The sequence below is a fragment of the Megascapheus bottae genome, chromosome 2 (assembly GCF_031878675.1).
Source record: "Megascapheus bottae isolate mThoBot1 chromosome 2, mThoBot2.hap1, whole genome shotgun sequence".
NCBI classification, from domain to species: domain Eukaryota; kingdom Metazoa; phylum Chordata; class Mammalia; order Rodentia; family Geomyidae; genus Megascapheus; species Megascapheus bottae.
This window is the reverse complement of record NC_143510.1, coordinates 14,929,834-14,944,342: the sequence shown is the minus strand read 5'-3', so window position 1 is coordinate 14,944,342 and position 14,509 is coordinate 14,929,834. Positions and strand designations below refer to the sequence as shown.

The 14,509-nt window shown below is 42.6% G+C and overlaps 1 protein-coding gene across 11 annotated transcripts in view; it reads right to left on the bottom strand.

The window, feature by feature from the left end:
- The window catches only part of Erc2 (ELKS/RAB6-interacting/CAST family member 2), a 909,407-nt gene that overhangs the window by 127,489 nt on the left and 767,409 nt on the right, over nt 1–14,509 (bottom strand). Inside the window, exon 20 of one of the 11 annotated variants that reach the window (XM_090320772.1) lies at nt 4,884–4,983. The exons of the other annotated variants lie outside the window; for them this stretch is intronic. The gene's annotated coding sequence lies outside the window, so the exon portion shown is untranslated. Of the gene's footprint in view, nt 1–4,883; nt 4,984–14,509 lie in introns of those variants that run through there. 11 annotated transcript variants of the gene reach the window in all.

The following is a 14,509-nucleotide window of genomic DNA, read 5'->3' as shown; positions in this document are numbered from 1 at the left end:
GACTCTGCTCATGCTGTGACAGATAACAGTTGAAGTAATTTATTTTCTTGAATATTAGATTTTACATAGCCACATATTTTCCCCAGCATATTCAAACTGCCTTTTACAGGGGTTACATGTGGACCCTACACTGGCACTACTACTACTATTTATTGGGACCAGCTTGCTTCATTTCTAGGATCCAGTCAGAATTCTACCTATTAAATACTGTCAGTCCTGGCTGTAACCTAATCCTGGCTGAGATTCACATGTGAGATGTAATCTTGACAAGCCATTTGGAATCTCTTCTGAAAAATGTAAAACCCTGCATTCTTCCAGAGGAATGAATCAGTCTGATAAAAATGTCTACAGGGAAAGGCTAATCAGCTCATATGAGAACTTGTCAGTAGAACTTCTACTAAGACGCAAGATTAAACCATCTTCATAAATTGTCTTTAGAAGGAAGTAAGGCCCATTGTGCTGAGATGGTCTTCTCCTATTTCTAGTTAGAAACACTGGTTTGTATTTATTGCATGGAAACACTGGCAAAAGCCACATCTAGAATTAAAGCCACAATGAAGCCTTACTTTTTTGCTCACTAATAATGGTTTGCTTTTAATCTACTAGAAAGTGTGGGGGAAGGGCTGCACTTCCCTCTCTGACTGAAGTACAGAGAATTCTTCAAGGAAAAAACCTGCTCAGCTGCTCAGCTTTATCCCCCCCCCCTTTTTTTCTTAAACATCCTTTTCTTATTCTTGACCTCTTATCCAGATAATCGCCCACTGGTTATTTTAAAGGTATGCTAATATTTAGACAAATCCTCCAAAATCTGTCATGTTGGAACAGGAAATGCTTTATGTCATTTTAATGTTTATCAACATCAGTGCTGAAATCATATCACTATGAGGGAAAACATTTTCAGATGATTTTTTTTTTGTTTTTAATGGTTTACAGCAATTAGAGTAGAGGACCAGTTACAACAAAGACTCTTCTCCAGTCCACAGAGTTCTGCCAAAGATATAGCAATCACTCACCCATCACTTTAAAGAGCAAGTTTCCAAGATTAACACAGTATTTTTATTTTTTTCTTCTATCCTCACGGTTATCCATAGTAATGAGAGAGAAGAGTCCGAGTGAGGCCTCCTTGTCAGACGGTGACTACAATGTGGAGACAAAGGAACCTGGTTCTAGCCCTTGCTGCTAAGGACCTTGGGTAAAACATAGCCTTCATTCTACCAGCTGTGAAATGGGATCATAACATCAATGCCTCGCAGGTTTGTTTAGCCCAGCATCTGGGTTAAATGCCCAGTTATAGAGTATCTTAGATGATGAATAATTATCTGTCCAATGAATGTATGAATGAATGAAAGGATTTGTTTCTACCCAAACTGTGATGTTGTACATCAGAGGTTGGCAAGCGTTTCCTGTAATGGGCCAGTAAGTAAATACTTTAAGCTTTGCTAGCCATATGGTTTTCATCACAACTACTTAACTCTATCATGTAGCATGAAGTCAGCCACAGAAAATAAACGAAATGGGCGTGGCTGGGCTCTAATAAAACTTTATTTACAAAAACATGGAGGGGACTGGATTTTCCCTGCAGATCACAGTTTGCAGACCTTCAATGTAAGAGGTCTAGTTTAATAATGACAAATCAGCCCTGACTCTCAATGCTAATGCTCTTTTGTGACTTACAAGCCCAGTGTTAGGCTAAACGGATCAAAGAAAACCCAGGAAGTATGAAGTCAGTGCCTCCCAGCCTCTCGGCTAACATTCACAGTGCTAGGCCACGCTTCTGGTGTCACCGTTGTGCTGAGTCACAGTTGTCTCCAAGTCATTCTTCTGGGGACTGAACTCATGCCTTTTGGACCTACCTCTTTCTGGGTCCAAGGCTTGTGGCTAAGTCCCTGGTAGGCCAAGGGATCTTCTAGAACTTTCTTCTTTTCCTGTGTCCAAATCCCTAGATTGCCTGATTTTTAGACAAAGGAATCAAATGCAGTTCTTTTCATCCAGGAAACATGGAATAAAGTGACAGGAAGACAAAGACAACAATTAGAGCTGTACCAAGCATGGGTTGGGATCTGCTGAGGTACAACTTTTCCATGCTGAGCTTCTGATCCTCTAGAAGGATCAAGTGCCACTCCGTGTGGAGTGAGAAGCAGAGCTCATGTAGCAGGAACAGGGATGGGTACCCAAGCTGGTCTGACCTCGGTAGGACCAACACTCAAGGTGAAGTCAATAAAATCCACATTTTGACCCTCGGTACTTATGGCACCTCTAATAATGGAAACATTTTATTCACTTGTTATTTTTTTGTCAGCCTGCTTACTATACATTATAAACTCAAACGAAATTGATCTCTACATTTGGCATTGTCCTAAAACACTGTAGGTATTTATTATGTATCTGAGGAGTCAACTGAGGAGAATAAACAATGAGGACTTTTGAGTGCAGTAGCTAATTCGAGACAGGCACTAGGCTATAAACATCACACACATTCGCTAACTCTGTCCACAACATAGTTGCTATCATTTCCCTTCATTTATGGATGATAGAACTAAGGTTCTAAAAGGTTAGCCCTTTCTAGTCCAAGGTCAGAAAGCTAACAAATGGCAAAAGCAATAACTGGACCTAATAACATCTGTTAGGCTCCCTGCCTGGATTCCTCTTATTCCATTCAGATTCCCCAACACAATGATTTCCCTTGTCCCAACCCAGACAGCGAGCCCACTGAACGAGGGCCCCATTCCTTCTGCAACAAATAGTCATCTTTTCTACTTCTCCCCAGCCATGTTGGTTCCTAGTGTCTGGAAATTGCCCTCACCTATAAAAGCAGGGTAATTTTCCATTGTCAACACACAATCCCACCTCCTCCATGGGTATTTTGGTACATTTGCAGCCATTAATTAAGTTGTTAAAAGTACAAGTGGCTTTTTTCTCCATTTTTACGTGGCTTCCCAAATGCTTAAGGCTGACTTCTTTCTTGGCGTAAGTAGGAGCTCATAACTTTGCAGTGGATTATGAACGTTATTCCCCTGGGCTCGGCAAGGCAGCCATCACTGGACATAGCTGGGCAGTGATGTCAGTGAATTCAGTCCTTCCCGACCTAATGATGGTTCTTAATAATATTATTGGAATTGTTATTACCTTCAATTAAAAGGTTGGCCAGAAATGGCTTAGTACTTCAGAGAGATTCCCCATAGAATCATGTTAGACTTTGCATGTTAGTCTTTGGCCAAAGGGTATCCTGAGAGAAAGAACTAGAAGCTTTGCCTATATCCCCCTTCCCCCAGTAAATAGGTTAATTAACAACTACATAGAATTTAAACTTCTATGTTGTTGGCTGGTTACCAGGCTTAAAATGGACTTCCTTCAAGGTGGAGAGGACCAGATAATTACTACCATTATGTTCTAAAACAGAAAGGAAATAAGGAAAAAAAAAACATATACATTGGTCTCCACTTTTATTCATCAATGTATCCTAGAATAGTGTCAAGGGCACAGACACATCTGTTAGAGGATAACTGCTTGTTATCATGCAGGAGATAAGGCCCCGGGGAATAATACCATGGAAGCCAGTTGCTCTGCTCACTGGATTCAGAGTCAATGAACTATTCTGACCTGTATATATGCACAGAGCTGATGAGAGTTGTTGAAGAATCCAACAGGACACAGGTAGGTTAAAAGAAGACTTTGGCTGTGCCCAGAAACTGATGCTCAGATGCCAAGGTCATCCTCTTCTAGGACGCTGAGTCCAGAGGCTAGAAGAGAAATGTGACCTTCATATATAGAGAGGAGTGTTAGCATGTCCCTGAACCAAGTGGACTAAGAGGAGCATGAGCTCAAGGGTATGAAGATAAGTCTTGGGGATCCCAGAGTAGAACTTTAGGGAGGTGGGGAGATCTTTAGGGTCAGGAAAGGACAATGTATTTATTCGTTGTCTGGGAACAGTAAATAAAGGATACAAGCCAAAGGGGGTACAGGCTGGAGCCAAAGATGAAGACGCCAGACACTCTATCTGGATTATAATGGACAGATCAATACTGGATGAGCTAATAAACCAAGGAATAAATAATTAGGAGAGACCTAACATCCTGCCTGGCCTGAAAGCTTCAGTTGCCTAAATCTATCACAACTGCTGAAAGGCTAGGTTAGTTCTGAAACATTTTTGTTCTGGTACTGGGGCTTGAACACAGGGCCACATTCTCTTACTCCACTTCGTTGTTCAAGGCTGGTGCTCTACCACTTGATTCATTCCATCACTTCCAGGTATTCTGCCGGCTAACTGGAGGTAAGACTCTCAAAGACTTTGCTATCTTGGTTGGCTTTACACATTGATCCTCAGATCTCAGCCTCCTAAGTTGCTAGGATTACAGGTGTGCGCCACCAGCCCCTGGCTTCTTCCTTATCCCATCCACTTGTATAAACTTATGGCACTTACTTTCTGTTTAAACTTTTGTAAGGCACTGTACATACATGCAGGGAAGCTCACATATGTTTCTTATTTTCAGTAAGATAAAATAACTTAAATCTTCAGGCTACTTATCCAGAACAGGAAGGCCAAAATCATAGTGCACCAGATACCATGGCTGCCTCTGCTAAGCAGGACTGGTGCCCGAGAAGACCTGGTAAACCTGAGGAAGCAACTTGACAAGGGCTGTGGGGAGTCTTGTACTGTCTGATATTTCGAGCTGCTGCAGTTTGCAGGCCCTGTGGCTGCATTTCACCTTCTCTGGAGGAAGATCCTGGAGTAGGCTGGTACAGCTAAGTCTTTGTCTTATTTGTCTTCCCCGTGTGCTCTCTTGGCCCTCCTGCTTCAACCTGCAGTCCATTCAAGTTCCATTTGTCATTTTCAAGTATCACTAAGGAATTTTAGGTTTTTCACCAAGACTTACACGGTAGAATTGGTTTTGTAGCCTGATGGAGTTTCCACCTGTTTTTGACATAATTGTTGCTTTCTCTGCCATACCTCAAGCCACAGTCCCAGGAAGGATTAGCCCTCACCTGTAGAGGTGATGAAACTGAGTTAGGGACTCGTACTTCAGGCAATCTATCTGTAAGGCTAGGGATTTCTTCCTCCTCTAGGAATTGAGAAAGAAAGAGACTAAGAGACTGAGCCAGTTGTGAGAAGGCTGTGGGAACTCACAGGCTGTGGAAAAGACATGACAAAATAATAGAAGTTAGGTGTGATGAGACAGAAGAGCCGACTTCAAAGAGAAAAAATCCTGATTGCTCGCCCACGTTTTATAGCTCAGCTACATGCTCCACCCTCCAGCTCTGACCATTTATGATAGGTTTTCAACAACCCATACTTTCTGCTTGCTCATCATATGCCACACAATCTTTTTGGTGGCAGCACCTCAATTTTTCTTTTAGGGAATCATCATGACCCTATCTTCAGAGTAAGGAAAGGAAATGTAAAAGGGATGGCCATGGCATTGTTTTCTTCTCTGTGTAATTAGTGACTGCTTTGCACGACCAAAGTTTACATAATGAGAATCCACTAGCCGGATTGAGGCAGAACTACTCTAGGCTCTAATATTTCTTGGGTATCCTTACTATTATCTGAACATCTGGTACTGTACTCAACCGTTTTTCCACCTGATGGTGAATCTATAGAGAATGGACTCTCCTAGGGGAAAATTTAAAGCCACAAGATGGCAAGAGACACAGCCCATAATGATATCTCAAGCCATTATGCTTCCACTTTTCAGCCATTAAGACTCAAGATAGTTCCAGTCATTCCTTTTGCAGAATATTTTGAGTCAATGCAAGTGTTCTGGTATTACTTCTGGATCCAGCTGGGTGAGTTCTGGGCAGGGCTGTAATACGCCTTCTGTCTCAAGCCCTTCTCTGTTTTGCATGTGATGATAACTGAAACAAGAGCAGAAATGTTCAATTTCAACTCCGTTGATGCCTCTGTAGGTGCATCGTCATTAGCTATCTTTCTCACCCACCTTGCTATCCTATCAAGTTTCCCCGTGTGACTCAAGTTATGTCACACGTGTCTGGAAGGTGATCCTAGGGCCGTGATGGGTATTTAATGGTGAAGAGGACAGTGTTGTTTGGAATGACTTCCATGGAGCAGAATCCAGTTGTATGTGATGGGACAATATAACTTTCATCCCCAGGAAGGAGAAACAGCTTTGGCCAGAGGAAGGCAGGTTGCTGAATAATGAGGCATTGAGGAAGAGGTAGGTGATCCACAGATTGGTTCTTATATTTTTCCAATGAAGGGGAAAGCACGTGGAATGTGAGCAGCCACCCTGGCTCCACACGTCATTCGTGGGTGATGCTTCCCTTCTCCTTAGGGGGCAATTCTAAAATTGCTCTCTCCTCACGATCACTCAAAATTCTGCTTTTGGCTCTATGCCTTGTGTTGATGTGCTCTCTCCAGAAAATGATACTGTGCCACTTGTGATCCATCAGACACTGTGCCAGATTTCTCTTCAGGTTGGGGTGGGGAGGGGGAGAAGGGAGAGGAGAGACTTGGCTTGTTACATTCCCTACTTATATGGATTTATCAGTGTTTTCCTCTCCAAACCAAGCAGCTCAGAAATAAAAGGAGAGGAACTTTCCTTGACTGGAAACAAAGAGGTGCATGACATACCTCTTTGCCCACCGAGGAAATGACTATAGAACATTGTTACTATTTTATTTACCTGGGTTTAGATTTCCAAGAGCAAATATGATATAGGAATTTATACTTGAGAAAATTGGAGTGGCTGCTCAGCTTTGAGAAACTTCTTGGGGCTGGATGGCCTGGGTCGTGGGAGGGGCTCTGCACCAGGGCTGTGATATCACTGTGGATAAGGTCAATATGTGTACATTAGGCACTTCGTTTGTCTCTCACAGGATACAAGGCGGGTCTCACTGACAAAGTTTCTGTCTTTCCCTTCTTACTTATGTGTCTTAGCTATTGGTTTAGTGTACATATAGTAAACACACACTAATTTAATCCTAACAAAGCATTCAAAGATCCTGGCTTTCTGAAGTGGCATCATAAATCTCTCATGATTTCAAATTCTATTTTTGAAATCTCGCATAGTATCTCTTATCAAATCTGCCTTTGAAAAAAGGGCCTTGATCCTACTGAAACATAGTTAATTGCATTAATCTGCATCTAATTTTCATCTGTCAATATGAACGTCATTTTAAATGATTATCCTATAAAACTGAATTTTCAATTTCTCCTGAAATTCTTGTTAGGTTAACACACAGATGGAAATTAGATTTTGCTTTTTATCTCCCCTTGATTTTTTGAAATTTTTCAAAAATCGTGGACTGTCCTGAGGTTATCACCAAGAGCATCAATCAATCACCCTGACGTGGGTCGAGATTGTGACAAATACAACATGGGATAAAAGAGCCTCTGATCCTCTGGGGTGTGGTTCTGGTTTCAGAGGACTTGCTGTGAGATTCCTGTATTGATTTTTTTCCTGGATTGGCAAGAATATGCGTGCAAATTCCTTATCACTGCTAAATCACAGAGTAAAGTGACTTGAACTCCATGCTTTAGTTTTTCTTTGGGTCAGTGTTACATAGTGATCCCATCAAGTAACTGCCAGAAACAACAAAAAGACATACATAAAGTATAAGTACTTTGTAAGTGTTCAGTCTGTGTGCAAGTGTGTTTATATATATATAATATATATACACATGTATATATTAGAAACACACACACATCAAGACACACATATATATGTGTGCATATACATGTTATAAAGAATATAGTATGGGAGGCAGCTGTTATTTATACTTTTGATATATTACATATGATCCAGGCCTGGATACTGAGAACGTGAACCTTTGATATTCATTTTGTGTGTATGTATTCTCTAGGGAGGAAATGAACATCAATTAACATCTTTTTGTGGTTGTTTTTCTATTTTGTTTTTGGTGCCTGTCTTGGGGCTTGAATTTAGGGGCTTGAGTGCTGTTCCTGAGAGTTTGTGCTTAAGCCACAGCTCCATTTTGGCCTTTTGTTTGGTTGTTTTTTGGAAGTTAACTGAAGATAATAGTCCTGCAGGCTTTCTTGCCTAGGGTGGCTTCAAATCTGGATCCTCAGATCACAGCCTCCTCTGAGTAGCTGGGATTATAAGCATGAGCCACTGGCGCCTATCATTGTGTTTTCTTCCTGGGAGTCTATGACCTTAAAGAGATTAAGCATTACCAGTAGAGACAGACAGATGATTAGGCATCAGCCACTTTTAAACAGTGGCTGACTAGAGTGAGATCCTCCCCAGTTCAAATAGACAAGGTTCTACTCATTGGAAGAAAACAGACCTGGAAAGAGAATGCCTGTTATTTTGACAGGAACCAGAATTTTATGATAAATCATGAAAAAGACTGGAGGCTTCACCTTCAAAATGCAACTAAAAGGATAACACAGATGTGGTCTTCCTCTTCCTCCGCCTCCTCCCCTTCTTCTTCCTTCTCCTCCTCCTCCTCCTCCTCCTCCGATGATGGTGATGATGATGGTGTTTGAACTCTGGGCCTTGTGTGCGCTTCTCTATCATTTGAGCTATGCCCTGCTTTTTACTACTTAATTGGAAATGGGTGTCATGGGTTTTTCTGCCCAGGCCAGCTTCAAACATTGATTTTCCAGATCACCTGAGAATTACAGGTGTGAGTTATTGGTGCTCAGTTGTGTGATTTCCTTTGCTCCATTTTCCCCTTCCATGATTGTGGTTGGTCATTAAGAGGGTAGCTTTTCAGAAATACTTGTGATACAGACAAAATTTCCAAGGAACTGTCATAGAGCTCTAGCATTCAATCCTGCATGATGCCACTTCCATGTTGCCACCATGCTTATTTACTTTTCCAATGACAAATTATCTTTCCTTGTTCATGAAGCTTCCTATGACCCCCACACATCCTTTGTGTCCACTCAACAAAACCTTCCATCTTTTGGAAAATTTGCTGCTTCATTTACAAGTATTATACAATGGACTTTCATCATGTTTTGGGATGCTGAAAATATCCAGAAAATGCAGGATGTACAAAGACTTGGTTTTCAAGATGGGGAGAGTCCTAGGCTAAGTAGTCAATTCATTTGTGAATGTTTTAATGTTATGGCAACTTTAGGTTTCCTGAACCTTTTACTCTATATCTTTTATATCAAATGATTTTTTTTTTGGACAAGAAGCAGCCAAGGGGATACATGTACAGTCAACACTCACTGCTACCTGGTAGGGGAATGGGAAATAATACATTTCACACAAGTGTAGGTTAACTAAGCCCTTGAAGACTAGTCCATAAGCTCTACTGTACTGGGAAATGAGACACACATTCCCTAGCTATCTTGCAACGTCCTCTCCATTGTTTTTTTTTTTAAACAATCCATTTTTATATAGGGGTTGTCTATTCTGCAATCTGTAATAGTGAATTTTTGCTTATTGTGTTTCTGGGTAACAAGGTGTGCCTCTGTTTCTTTGTTGCATATCAGTTTGCAGAAAGTAATTGCCGTGCCCGTCTTAATCCTACCCCTTCACGCATTCCTTTCTGCATTGTTCCAGTTTGTCATGTCTGAGCTGTTACCTGAGAGCTGATCTTCCTCAAGTAAAATCCGTTCAAGAAGCATCTTTGCTCTTCGAGATGTCTGGGGTGAAGATGCACTGTTTTGATTGAGCTAGCAAAACATTTACAGAGCAACTTTCTCAAAGCACTCTTGGGTTACTTCCCAGAGAACAACTTGCTTGTAAAATAAAATGGTGGAATTCAGACTCGTGGTGATGTGCATTTGTCACTTGGTAAATATAACCTATAGAACAATCATTTTGATAGTTCTACCTTCTTACAGGTCATACCCCTGCCAGGCATTTTCCTTTGATTTGAATCCTTGTGACAACTTTCTCTGTCAGGCTTATTTTCCTCCTGGGTAGAATGTGAGATCCATTTAAGTCAGAGAATTTTTTACCTTTTTGTTTATTGTTGCATCTCTGCTGTCTAGAACAACATCTGGAAGAGCTTAGGTGCCCAAGAAACCTTTTCTGAATAATGAATGCATTTCAATTTTCAAGATGGAGAAACTGAGGCACAGAGAGGTTTGGTTAAAGGCAATTTGCTTAATGTCATAGAGGCAGTAAGTGAAAATTAGATCTGTAGTCTTAAAAAAGATATGCACCCTTTGCCATCCAACACACACACACACACACACACACACACACACACACACACACACACACACAGAGAGAGAGTTGGTCCCAGCCATTCCTTCTCTTAGCTCACCACTTTTCAGTGACTGAAGCAGACATTGCCATTGTATTTCCTCTTTCTCCGCCTGTCCATGTCAGTTGTCAGTTTTCAGTAGTATTTGGTGACTTCCCTGCCTGGTCCCCTTTGGTGTGCTGTGCCCTGACCCACTGGGCTGTTAATTATAGTCACCACAAGGTCTACACCCGGCAATCTGGGAGAGAGGCAGTTTGGCAGCAGCTGTGAAAGCTGAACAAAGATATTTAGGGATTAATCCACTGCTGAATGTAGTCTTACAAGTCCAGCTTTAGGGGGAAAAAAGATGAAAGGAGCTAATGCTATTGGTATAGATGTGAACTTTTATATAATACACAGGCACACCCACAAGTATGCTGACTAAAAGTTAAAATATGATTATCAAAGGATAAGAAGGACTTACAACTGTAATGTAAAACATTAAGAAATATGTCCTAGCTCTGTGTTCTTCAGGGCTACAAATGTGTTCTGAGCCAAGGAGAGTTAAAAAGAAGAAAAAAAATAGGAGAGAGAGTGAGATAGCAAATTGAAATATCTTTAGGTAGACTTAAATATAGCTTCAGAGATTATAATTCAGATCAAGGCTAGAGCTCATTTTAACATTCCTTAACTGCTAGTCATCTCACAAAGGCTTGCAAATTGGGAGGTACCGCTGCTGAGGAAGGGGGTGCTTATCTGATCACAACCCATCTTTCTTCATGTTTCAATCCCAGAACAGCTGCCCTCCTCTTGTGGAGAGCCCCAGCCCATAGCACAGAATTCAGTGGATTGAAAGCAGGATCATTCCCTCCCACCCCCCGCCCTGTTGAAGCATCTCAGCCTGCAAGGTGCACACTGCTGGTAAAGGAGGCACAGGGTTCTCCAGGGACTGCTGGGTAGTTTCCACTCCTACTCCAGTGGCACACAGGGAGTCCCTGAGGCCATAGGATGGTGGTTTATTTTCCCCCAGGGCTAGAACGTTTCCTGAAACAGGGACAGTGTGGAAGGTTAGGCTCCACTCACTTCCCTCACATTCATTCATTCCTTCACTAGCTCATTCGTTTATTCATTCATTCATTCATCCATGTAAACAGCAGTGAAGCAAAGCAGTACAATAATCACATGCACGCACTGAAGGGACATACTTGGATGGAATCTCCAGTCCTCATCCTCCATGCACCAGTGGCAAAACTTTTGGGGCCTACTCAAGTTTTGACATCCTCATTTGTAAAGCAGGAAAATGTGTAATGGTGGTCTGAGTGTCTCTGTGATACAGATGGCTGCCTCTCAGGGCCACCTGAGAGACCTATAGATTTATATAGCTATTGCCAGGCAGATGTTACTACGCAATAAGATGCAATGCAAAAGATGGAAATGGCATTTTCTGGCCCCCAGGAAAGGTCCAGAGAAAGCTGCCTGGAGAAACAGGGCTGAAAGTCTGTTCCCAGAAGGTTCCCTATGCTCAGTGATGAGGCACCATGACATGCACACGGAACTGGAACACCACCCTGTGCGGAAGAGATTGCCTCAAGAGCGCACAGCATTGTGAGGGGCAGAGGCTGTTTCTGTGGTCTAGTGTATACCAAAACTGTCTTTGGGGGCCACGGGAAGTGGGCTGAAGAGAAGGCTGAAGGAGAAGCTGAGGTTGGGAAGGAAACACCAGGTGGCTGTGGTTCTGTGTCTCCATAGAACAAAGGCACAAACAATGGTCTCTTTTGGTTTCCACCTTAGAACCTCAAGCCCATCTCAGAGCCGTGCTAGAGGAACACAGGTTGTAGGAGATGTCCTCTGCCCCACACCTACAATGTGCTCCTGGCCCTTGACATGAATCAGACTGCAGTTCCCTTCTGGAGTCTCCTCATGCTCATTAGCATATTCAGGACTCCCAGAAGTCTTGCAGAAACCTGGATAATGTGTTTAACTCCAAACCATCTTACCGTGGCACAAGAACTCTCTCCAAGAAAACAGAGAAGTGAGGATCCAGGGTAGAGAAGACAGGACTGTCTCAAGGCTACACAGATTCTCAGCAATGGGCAGCTTTTGCTTTTCTCTTCACTTTCTGTGTGAAGACAGGGCAGTCTTGTCACGTGCCACTGCTGCCTGGAACAGGTGGTGACAATGCTGACACTTCTGTCAAGCACAAGTCATTCAAGGTGGCTGCCTTTTAACACACTACTGAAAACAAACTCTAAAAGCCTCTCTGAAATGTCTGATGGGGAACAGATTTTTAAGTTGGAGCCAGTGGAGGATGTGTCCGTTGGGAAGCACAAGATCTAGCATCTCGGGTCTGCACTTTGCCTCCTACCAGTGCTTGCCACTCGAGGCCTCAGTTTCCTCACTATGAAATGGATGGACTGTGTGATCTTTTACTTCTATCTATTTAGGATCCTGAAGAAGGAAGGCCTGGTGGAGTTTTCTTAAGGCTCATTTACCACTTGGCATTCTGGGAAAGCAAAGCCAGCCCCCACCATGGTGGCTGCAAGGCTCTTAGCCTCTCACCTGTGTCACACAGCAATTACTGGCTCAGACCATCTGATGGCTCCCCAGTTCTCCTGGAAGGAAACTCAGGCTGGCTGTTCAAGCTTCTACACCAGGAGCACTCTGGCTGTGGCATTTCCCATCACCTTTCCCCTCCTCACCCAGCATCACCACCACCCTGGTCTCCTCTGTGACCTTATAGAACCTTTTAATGTCCAACAGTATCCTCAGCCTTGATCTCCACCGCTTCATTTCATTCTTCATACTTCTCACTATCTAATATAGCCCAATTGGTCTCTGACTTCCAAAGTCAATGCCTGAGTCAAGAACCTCAAGTCTATCCTAGAGCAACTCTGGAGGAGCACAGATTTGATTCCTGCTTAATATTCACCACTGGTTTATTTGCTACCAGGGGTGGTAAGAAGCAGGTGCAGGCTAAATTCAAGGAAAGGAGTAAATGAACGATCCCTGCTAGGAGAAAGTCCTCTTAACTTTTTTAAGACATAAGTCATCTGCAAGCTTCCATAAGTCATCCAGGCAAAACTTTGTTGTAAACCTCTGTGTTTCACCTTTCAGAGGGCATGATGTGCAACTGTCTTTACTGCCTTAAGAACAGGGATCTGTCTGTGCCATTAGAAGCCCTGGGCTTCGGTTGGAGGCAGATGTGCTGAGGGTCATCCATGGTGCTTGGAGAAGGGATTGCACGTCTAGCAACCAAACATCCTTGTAGTCACACAATCAAGGATTTGCTTCCTCTCCAGGAGAGACTGGCCAGAGAGTTTTACAGCTTACATTCATCTGTTTATTTCTTCCTGTCCATGTGCATTCCCCACAAGAGAAAGTGACATGCAAGGAACATCTGGATGTGACATGATCCAGTGGTGGAAGCCTTGCATGAGTCTTGACTGGGGGTCTTGAGCTGGTCTGTTCACCTTTCTGAACTTCTATCTCTTCTATAGAGAGGTCAAAGTACCTGGACGCTGAATGTCCTCCCCAGTACTTACTTGTTTTAATTTCATGGCTCAGTCTTCCATGTTCATCTCTTACAGTCCATACAACATAACTGGATAAGGTATGAGTTAATAATTACAGCCAAACAAGCATTCTGCCAAGGAAACCTTCCATTTGAAGATACAGGAGAGCCTCTATTCCTCTCTAATTGGTGTTTTAGTTCAGACTCATTTTACCATGCATAAGCTTGTACTAAGTGAAGGCATTTTTATGTCTGTTACAGATTCAGGACTCTTAGCAAAAAAAGTCAAAATTTCAGCAGTTCCTAATCTATTACATTTAATTTCATCTAGCTAGCTTTGCAGAATAGCTTCAAAGCCCACTTGGTCAGCAAACATCTCTGCTGGCCGGGAAAAACTCCCCAGCTCTTCCCACTGTCTTCCAGAAATACAGCACTATAGTGATGAGGAGAGAAGCAATTTTTCCTTCCTGCAAACATCGAGGCTCCCGGGCCTGCCTTCTTTCAGATCCTGCAGGCCTTTGCTAATTTGTATGACAGCTTCAATGTAAATAGGACACATCTGCATGGGTTAAAAAAATAGCCACTCATTGCAAAGGGCAGTGTAGTGTGTTTATTTATCATCTACAACTGGAAATTAGGTTCTGTTTCTAGTCTAGAGCAGCTGATGGTTTGTGACAACCTTGGAGGGAGTTTGGAAGAGTTTTTATTTACTTGACTATTGACTTTTAAAAACTAGTCTTAAGTTTTATTTTTCCATTGGTTCCCCGCCCCGCCCCGCCCCCCCCGCCCCCGCATAACCTGCTTAGGAGAAAGATGAAGTACCTCTAAAAGTGGATTGTTTCTGGACCAGGACCCTGCCTCATACCTCCC